The following is an 11,029-nucleotide window of genomic DNA, read 5'->3' as shown; positions in this document are numbered from 1 at the left end:
TGAGGGTCAGGAATTTAACAGAGCTTGTCTTAGGTTAGAATCCTGCCCAGTGCGTTCAACAATGTTTTGCCCACAACATTGCTCTTGACCCAGGTGTATAAATTGGTATCTGTTGATGCTGGGGTAACGATAATGAAGTAGAACCGTTGAGAAGAGCAATAATAACATACAAGAAGCTATCAATATGAAAATATGAATATGTATTATTCCTCAATGAGAGAAAAAAAAAATGCAAACACCTACCCCGGGCCGACACTTCATTCTATTCAAATTTGGTAGAGGTGTTTGCTGTAAGTGACTGGGTTTTGAGAAGCCTAAAAAAGTATCTACTGCGGAACATTTTTTCTTTCTCGCATATTCTTTCCGTTATTTCAAGTAGATGAAACGTTTTTGTTATTGTTGTTGTTTATTCTCATTTTAATGATTTAGAACGTACATAGACCATTCCGAGTCATATCTTCAGAGAAACCTCATTCTTATTAGAATCGCCCTCCCTCCCCCCCCCCAAAAAAAAGGCTGTATTCCCTTCTCATTTCTATCCATTTTTGTAAAATATCTTTAGTGCATTTCTATTAAAAGGCATAATATACTCCTTACCAGTCAAAATTAAGCACAAACAGTATAAAAATGATACTGAATCCTTCCCAGGGTGTTAATATAAGGGAGATACACACTCATGAATATAATATCGTAATACGTAAACATGTTCATCATAATATGAGTGTATAGTATACACAATCGCAAACGCAAGGCATCTATTACTGAGCATTTCAACATCACAATCATTTGAGAAAACAGATATTTTTTTTTTTACTTCATGCATTATGCTTATCTTTTACCATATGCGGGAGACAACAGCAGAAGTTAAAACAAGGCATGAAACTGAGAATTTCTTATCTCAGGTATAACTGAATCACTCATGACGTGTAAAACTATTATTATTACCATCGTCTAACAATATAGGATTTAAATTCTGTTGAGCCTATGGCTAACTCGAACGTTTATCCTCTATTCCTTCTCTTAAACTGTGAAAACAGACACAAAAAAGAAATGATGGATATCCCGATGGAAATGACTAAAAGATGGGAAAGAATTGAAAATTAGCATTATAAAAGCAATCATTAAAAAAAGCCAACAACAACATGTCTTGAGATTAAACATATTTTTGATACGAACATATTATTGGCGTGGCCTTTGTGAGTCTCAAAATGGAGAGTTTTTACTTCCGTTTTTTTTTTTCTCCACTTTTTTTCTATTTTTCACAAGAAACTGATATTGTTATCAACATTACGTTTACCTTATTTTTGTTAAAATTGTAATTCATACTCCTAGACCAAAAGAGAACAATGTGATTTTAGAACATCTTGTCCATAAATGTTCCCTGTCTACAAGTTTGTACTGTTGCCCAGTCAATGACAAGCAAAACTCTAGTAATACTGAGTTACATACTAATTTGTTTACACGAGGACAAACGCACATAGAAGCAAGGAAACACGCACAGAGGAATAAAAAAAAAAATAAACGTTTGATTGCTGCGTGTCGATTCGAAACCATTCACCCATAAATGGGCGCGGAAGGACTCGACTACTACTGCACTGACACACGAGCGTCGAACCGTACGCTCAACTTGGCTGTTTTCTAATTGGCTTGGCGGCAACGTTTTTCTCGAGCCTGTGCTGGTACGTGTAGTAGCAGAGAAAAATATCTGTTGTAAAAAAAGGATGTCATATTCCGGTGGGCTGTATTGACTTAGTTTAGCAAGAAGATTTGCAAGCTAGGACAGTCTGAACTGTCTCTGCGAATGTCCCTGCTATAAGAATAATAATATGGTCCCATTCCACAGGACTAAGTACTGACTTAGGTTAACAAAACGGCGTAACAACTTGAATACTCTGAACTGTCTTTACGATACTTTGTGTGCCATGTTCATTTGTATTGCCACAGGCCAATATCATTACTCATACTTCATTGTTAGAGACGTCTTTTTTCCTGTGTACCAAAATGTGCCGAGTAAATACCGTTTGCAGTCTATTGCTAGTCATCTCTACAGTCGAGCCTTAAGCATAGAGGACGGCATCATCATTAATTTTGTCAACTTTTTTGCAGGCGGGGGGAGGGGGGTGGACCACATTTGCAGGTGTGCACCATGCTTTTTATGGAAGAGTGAAGTAATTTTGCCTGGGCCATTAACTACCTGATAAATGGAACTTCAATTCGATGTCCTATTCGAGGTACAGACTGTTTTACATTAAAGAGAAAGACGTGATTGCACTCAACATTGCTCAGCAAGGCTCAATAGAACTCGAACCCGGGCTACGTGATCGCTATAAAACCACCTCGCCTTCGCAATGCTGCAAAATATCAAATGCGTGTGTGAGACGATAGTTTCCGTGTTGTCAACTTTGCCAATAACGATATGTTGAAGTCAATTTTATGCTCTTTTTAACCCTTTGCTTGTCTTTAAATGCTGATTGACAAGGAATTTCCCATAGTATTGTACACACTGTCCAAAGTCCCTGGCAGACAATGAGGTAATAATGAACTTGACTCTGCAGCCTATCGAGTCTGTCAAATGAAGTGTATGAAAATAAGCAATCCATCAATGACACGAAGTTGCAGAATTCCCTAAACTAAGGCTGTAGATTAATCAATTCACTACGAAATTCTGAACAACCCTTAGACTTTGCACAGACTCAGCACGTTTTCCGCAAGTCCCGAGTTAAATAAGGATTTATAAGTTTCAATTACAGGTCGTCGCCTGTCTGGCAAATGTCGCGGCATGTTTGCGTTTACAGACTGTAGTACCTATCTTATTCATTTTTCTTTTGTTGGAGAAATCAAAATTTTGTTACGACGTTAATGGTCACTGTAGGGCCTACTGACTAACCAGCTTATTATGGTTAAGATCAATAAACGTATAGGCCATGTGAGAGCTAACCCGGAGATGAAATTCAATACACACATTGAAGAAATGTGCTTGTAGATAATATCAGAGAATTTGACAACAGTATTTTGTAGGAAGTGGATGACACCATTTGAAACATGTAACGTTTCTCATTACTTCACCCCTTCCATACACAATGTATATCTCCTTCTGAGTCTATTGCAATATAATAATATACAGTTACTTGACTTTGAGTTTTTAAATATAGTATTGGCCAACTCATTTTATATGTAAAACCAGATGCATATACTATACATCTAAATGTGCCAAGTATAAAGTATTTTCTGTGTCAGTTGTTTCCTGTCTAAATTAGAATTTTTCTGTCTGCTGTATCATTTTTTCCAACTATCGATTTATCTTAGGTGGCAATGCAGACAAGAAAATTATAGAGTGTCTTCAATGTCAATGAAGAAGTCAAATAGATAAACGCAAGACATACCTTTGGGCTTTCAAAAGAAAACACAACAAAATATCGAATAAAACAAAATTGGCAGAATACAGTTCTTGAACATAATAGATAGTTTGTTGACAACATTTGGCAGAGACCAATACATCACCTATGCGTATAGAAAGTGTTTGATCGCAAAATACACACTTCAATCGTCATAAAGAAAGTTCATCATCAGAAAGGGCATGATAAAACCTGTCATATGATACCCCACTTGCATCGTTACAAGGAATAGACTTGAACTGATGATTAAGAATAGCCCGTATATTCCTATCGTTTTCGAAAGTTTTTAACAGATTTAATGGCAAACATCTCAACTCAACAAAATGACTTTAAGCTCTTCCTATTAAAAAATCTAAGCAAAATAAAACAAAACAAGAAGAGAAAGAACAGGAGCTGTAATATGACATGTAAAATGTTCAAAAAGAGGTTACAAGCAAAGCCAGGAATCAAAGGTGACTTATCAATGTATTTATTCATATTGCTGTCATTATACGCCGGTTAGTCGCAAGACATCAAAGTTCTGCAGACATGTTTCGTTTGGAAAAAGAAAGAGTTTGGCCCCGTAATCAAAATTGAACATCCTCGTGAAAAGGGGATTGCTTTTCTCCAAGCAAACATATTTTATGAAATTGTCTGTGGTTCTAAACTTACCTGAGAATATCGAAGTTGTATAATGTCTCCAAATGGATGCAGGTGCTATGATTCAGGCTTTCCCCCAAACAAAAGTCACAAACCCACTGCCAAATTCACCACAGTCAAACACTTATCGGAAAAGCGATGCCAATTTGCCGATCGAAAATATTTTAGTGAATATTACGAGGTACGATTTCTTTCTTTTCTCAGGTGTGATAAATGAGTAGGGGTCTATTAAGAACTTGATACCTCTCACACATGAGCAAACTTTCCTAATAATGGTCCCTGTAAGAAAAAAAAATCATGATCATATTTAGTGCGTTAGGTGATTTTGATTTCTGAGGCATTCTTCTTGTGAAAAAAGGAAACAAAATGGTATTCCCTATTCAATAAGTAAACATGAATCGCATCGCATACTGTTTGGAGAAAACAGTATGTATGCGTGCATTTATCGACACGCCTACAAACACACTTTAACCTATGCACTATATACGTTTATATTCATGTTCATTCAACATATACTCCTATTTTGCAAGATGTCAAGTGATATTGCTATCATTATTCCAGAGTGAAAAAAAAAATAAACCTAAAATGCAATAAAATTGGAACGCACAATCAAGATAAGCTTTGTGTATTCGTGTTTGTTGTATTTGACAACTTTCTTGCTTTCGAACATTTTACATCTCTTCTCGAAGAAATATAAAAACAGATTTCTCTGGATAAATCGTGTTAATTTATTTCCCATCATACAGTCATAGGGAAATAATGTGTATTCCCTTTTGCGAAATCTAGGGATATCCAACATTTATGAGGTTTTTAACACAAATCAAACTACAACCTCTATTATCATTTGAGATTCTTATCCTTACATGTTTGTAGGTGTCTCCACTTTCAAACGAGAAATTACTTCATGTGTCAAAACTTGAACAAATTGTTATAACGCTGATGCATGAATTAGCTGTTTTAAGATTATAAAATCGTAATTAATGTTTCGGCATCAGAAAATGGATTTAGAATGAGCTAATTCTTCACTTTTGTGGGTGATTCCAGATGCTTCTAATAATAAAGTTGATAGTCTTTTTAAGTTGAAAACAGAACAATTGACCTGTATAGGCAAGACTCTACGGCCTAAATCCTATTGTATGCGTGCTGAGCATGCTGTCCAATGCTCTGCGTGATCTACCTATAATTCTAGAATATTTGCTGGAAGATGCTACCATTTTGTTTGTTTCAGCCATCCTATTAACACTAATAATACCCAGGACGTTTCACCTCTTTAAAGAAATTAAAGATTTATATTGAATCTTATAGACAACATAATTTCAGTAAATATACTTTTTTATTGACTTTTATAAATGCTATCAATTTGTAAAGTATATCATCATCGCTACATTTTGAAGACATGATGATCTAAATGAATCACTTTATAAAAAGTAAAAAGAAATTCAAATGAAGAGATTGTTCGCAAAAACTGATAAGTCCATATTTGCCAAATGGAGATATTTACGATTAAAGGTCAAGAAAAATAAGAGAAGAAAGAGAATAATAAGAAAATATTTGCTTCTTTTGACCATAACTTCAAAAATGTACCTTTATATGCAGCAACCAATATATATCATTTAAAAGGTATTATTTTGTACTTTATGATAGAGACGGTACTTCAAAATCTTCAAAAATGGACATATCGGTTTTTGCGAACAAACTTTTCATATTCAGATTCAGATTCAGCGAACTTCACTCGACCCTACCAAATCTTGCGTAATTCTTACGATGTTCGAACGACGTTTGTACGGCCGCCTTTTTACGAAGAGAATGTTTCGTACAAAGTAAAAAAAAAAAAATAAAAAAAAAAATAAAAAATCTTACGGACGGTCTACGGACGCTGGTTTCTTACGGCCTTCTTAAGAAGTTACGAAATTGTCTAAAAATCGTTCTTACAGCGTTCGTACAGTTCTTAATGGTATTTGTGACCTAGCCATTAGGAAACGTGAAGTTTGCTAAGTTCTGTAAGAAAATTGGGTTAAAAAAGAGATTTCATTCATCCACGGGACATATACTTGCAAAAAGACAATGTGAAAAATAGATACACTCGAAAAGTCGTTTAACATGTGAAATAAAATCCATTACAACTTGGAAAGCAAAAGACCATACATGCAACCTTGGGAATCCTCCATGTTATTGTAAGATGATGACATTTATATCATTGTAGATGACTAATGGCCAAGAATACCGATTAACCTGAATCAGAAGATATTATTTTCACTCATTATAAATGTCAAAATTTCTTTGCAACTCATATAGACCCGGGTACACAGCTTCCTCGAATACCTTTGAAACTGTACGAAAGAGATTAAAAAATGATATATGCATGTACTTGTTACCTTCTATAAAGCTCTTATCATTTATGCAAACAACCTTTGCAGTTGTCATCACAGGAGATATCTCTGTGGAAATGAAGTTTAAACATCTAACACTTTTTCATCAAGAGTTATTAACCCCGCCAAAAAGTGTATTTTGTTTTAGCCGCTTATTATTGTAAATAACATTTCAAAAACACGAACACAGAAAATATTCGTAAACAATCATGTGATATTATTGCCTTTCCTTTCTCTTCACAATACTTTTATCTATACTACTGTCGACATGCTTGCCGGTAATGATTGTCACAGTTTTGGAGGACACGGCAATACTTTTTTTTTTTTCGAAATCTCTGCCCCATAAAACAAATCAGTCAAAACGGCAACGCTGCTCAGCAGACTGGAACTTCAAGAAGATCTGGGTGTGTCAAACGGGAGCTACGTCATGTGACCTGTTTTCTGAATTCACTCATGGGCGTGACAAATAATAATCCATTCCCACATTTCGCGAAATGGCAAATTTCTTCGTCGAACACTATACGTTTATGAATACAGCAGCTAATATGATATACCCCACTGAGTAGGCAAGGGCGATTTACTGATTATACTTTGCACTCCACCTGGATGCACCAGAACCTATGAAATTATCCACTTCCTATGAAATGAAGTGGAAATTATTATTAGATCATTATACAGTAGGCCCTATTTGTAACAATGGTATCTGATGGTTAAGATGTAATTAGTGTGACACTGCATATAACAATAGGAGAAGTTAAAGCAGTATTAAAGAGATCACAGCAGTGAAATTTCGAGTTGTGGTTGCATATACTGTCACCATCAGGTGTAGCATTTGGACCTTGAATTCTAGGTAAACATAATTATGAAGTGTTATCCTTGAAGAAAATGTGAAAAATACAAAATAAAAATCAAACAAACGGTGAGATCTAAGATGCATGATTGATCATGTTTGACAAGCCACGCCATAACACTGAGTCATTATGATTTTTTATCACGGAGACATAAACAAATAAAACTTCTGATGACAGCAAGCGTACAAAAACTCACAAACCCACTCACACATTAGACATGTTAATACATTCCCCGTTGGTGTTTCACAGTCTGCGATAATCCAAGATTATTTTGAACTCATCACCTCCTTTCACTGATAGAAGTACCCAACCCATATCAAACCAAACATTAATTCATAAACTGTGATCAACCACAAGTTAGTCCTACTTATTCCCCTTGTTACTCTGGTTGGGCCAACCTGATTTTGACATACTAAGTAACATGAGTTGCCGTGCGACTGGGGTGAGGACAGTATTACCTATATAGAACTTTTGTAAACTTTGCGAGTAGTGTACCCAACATATGAAATATCTCGAAGTCATTGACACAGCATACGCACTAATAAAGAAGAAACTAATGATAATAATAATGATGATAATTATTAATAATCAACAGCGGTTATATAGGGCATAACACACAGTGCATATAATGTCCCTATTGTAGAGTTTCTCACAAGCTATCCCACACTGCATCATGTAACCCAAGGTGAAGTACATTGGAGCCTCTACCGGCCTATCAACTCTGTCGTTTTACGTTTGCTCTGCAATATTCCGATTTGAATAGGGTGAGAATTGAAAAGACTGTTTCCCATGAAATTCCATGTCTTTGTACAGAGGGCTTCCCGCGATCTCTACAAAATGTGCGTAATTGTTGGTAAGGTATCCACCAAACTCAGCGAACCAGAAAGAAATATTTGCATTACCATTCACACAGATTGTTCGCTGTTATTCAGTAAGATTAATCTGTACAGCGCAATACGTGTATGTTTACAATATGAGTATAGCTTCTCTCTCTCCCTCTCTCCCTCTCTCTCTCTCTCTCTCTCTCTCTCTCTTCTGTTAAAAGATTGACTCCAAGGACAAGACCAGCAATAGATTCCAGTTATGCTGTTAAATGTTCCTAGGCGTGTGTGTTAGCATTATTGCTTGTGTGAGAGAGAAAGATGGCTATTATAGAGTGAAAAACAGGGAGAGCAAGGTCAACTCTGTCATTATTATAGTGCAAATTAAAGCTTGAGAAAGAGAGAGAAGGGGAGAGCGGAAAGAACTGAAATAAGAACCACTAGTTGTTTTGATAACAAGACACAATTAACGTATTTTCATTATTGTTTCCAGCCCGTTCTTCAGCTAAACTATTTACACTATCGAAAGGTAACAAACAAATAAACAAAGAAACTGATATTCAAATGAATTAGATGTGCATGGCTATGCGACTTGTTGTTACAGGAATATATTGTAAAGACGAATACCTGCTTTGTTTATCAGAGATGCTGTCAACATAGGCTGCTTGTCACTTTGTAAACATGTTTGTAAAAAAAACGGAATGAATGTGTGTCAATTACCCCTATAGAAATCACAAGAAATCAGTCCCTCAGAGATGTTAAAATGGTAAAACGTCATCATCATCATCAACAACAAAAACAACAACATCATCATCATCATCACCAACAAAAAAGCAACAACAAAACAGTTACATAGTGAGCTGTTATTAAAAAAAAAGTGAAATGAACAAGTAGTACACTCCAAAGAATGGATATCATTGATACATTCCTATTGAGAGAAACTTGTAAAGTTGTAAGAATGCAAAATAACAGTATGTGACACAAATACTGATTTTATTGGATCTGATTGACAAATTACCGTACATCACCATAAACAAACATCATAATTATTTTCTTATGAAATAATGCGAGTAAGCTGTGTGTTTTTGATAGAAAGTTGTTACACATGCATTCGATAGTAGGGACAAAATCGTAGTCTGAAGAAACAGGTAGCAAAAAAAAAAAAATGATACAGGCCAATATAGAGTGAACGTGATATAATGAAAACAAAACAACAACAACATTGTTTTTTCGTAATACCTTGAAAGTGCGGCATTCAATATACACAGTATGATTACATGTGATTTTGATACTTTCGATCACTAATTTAAAGAAGATGCTCTGATAAGTGCTTTTTCAATTATTTGTTTTGTGCAAAATTTCTTGCTAAAATGAGGTAGATGTAGCATATTATCACATTAATTTTTTTCTCACTTAATCAGTCCCCTTTTCCCATAAAAAAAAAAAAAAATATTCGTCTTTAAATATTTTGTTATGTTCATCAAATGAAATTCATATAGGTGGCTAATCAGCATAGCAATGAAATATAAAGTGTTACTTTGCTCGGTAGAAAACGATGAAAATTAACACTTTTGTAAGTAAAGGTTTAACATGTATAACATAACGTAGAGGCAAAAGAATCATCCGCCTTTTTATGTCATTGAACTCTTTCGCAGGAAATAAGTTTAATGTGCACTGATTTCACGCACATGAATGTATACATGGACATGAGATTAATGTGGCACCAAAGGGTTGAATATTAGTATCCAAAATTCAATTCAATTCAATTCAATTCAATTTTATTTCTGCCGTCCTATAGAAAAAGAGTGTCATGGACTGTTTTTGTGAGAAGTGGTTCTGGCACATTGATATACACATCTTTTTGAATCCTTTAATCCTTCATATCTCAGTGGGCGTGGCGAGTTTGACCGAGGGGTGTAACCATTATCATTGTTGTATCTTGAACTACATGTAGTCCTTCAGTTTTTATTGGTATTAATGGTTCACTGATTTGGGTCATTAACGTTATAATCTTAGTCGTTTCTGAATGTCGCAACGCACAATCCAAGTTTTCGGAGTCATTTGTAGTCGTTAGATTAGTGCAACTGTTACAATAATCATCGCTTAATATAATGTTTGAAAGTATTTGTTTCAGCAATATTAGGAAATAGATATGCATCAGCGACATAGGCCTGACATTCTAAGCGTCATTACATTGAATTTGCATAATGATACCATTAGAAGTATTGGTATTAGTGTAAGCATTCGGATTTCTTCTAAGAAAGTAAATTATGATAATCAATACGATAAAAGATGATTTCGCATTATCCATGTGCTAATGCATTTACCATATTGCGTTCCTGTCGTATTTATTATCGCTATGTTGATACTATGCTTCATGTAACTTACTGTAAATCTTTTACGGTCCAAATTACATTTTGCGAAGGATTCCTTCCAAAGTCAGCTCTTGCGCTGACGTACAATTTTTGTTTTCTTTATGAACTATATAATTGAAATGAAATGAAATAATATGATATGAAATGCAGTCGTGCACACTTTATTATGATTTTGCTGCATTCGAATCTACAGCAGCTTCCATCAACGTCCAGTCACGGTAGAGTGAAGCGTCAGAACGCGAGGTACTGATCACCAAAAAGGATGCATTTTTTTGTCTTTTATGAATAACTGCAAATTTCACCGGGGTGTACCATAGAGTTGACATCGACTCTTCTACAACGACCAGTACGCGTAATGCTTGCACTGCCAATGTAGGTTTGTTGAGTTCATTCTTGGCATGAGTAGTGCAGCTCAGCTTTGTTGTAGAACCCTACAGCGTTCACGAGGAGTAATCTTTTCAGAGTTCTAACGAATGCGGTCGTCTAGGCGTTGTTCTCTACTTGCACCAGAAAAAAAAAAGAAGAAGTCGGATACAATGAGAATAATATCCCGCCTCTGCAGCGCCATTCACTTCAAAA

The sequence above is a fragment of the Diadema setosum genome, chromosome 3 (genome assembly GCF_964275005.1).
Source record: "Diadema setosum chromosome 3, eeDiaSeto1, whole genome shotgun sequence".
Taxonomy (NCBI): domain Eukaryota; kingdom Metazoa; phylum Echinodermata; class Echinoidea; order Diadematoida; family Diadematidae; genus Diadema; species Diadema setosum.
Note: the sequence above shows the minus strand (reverse complement) of the source record.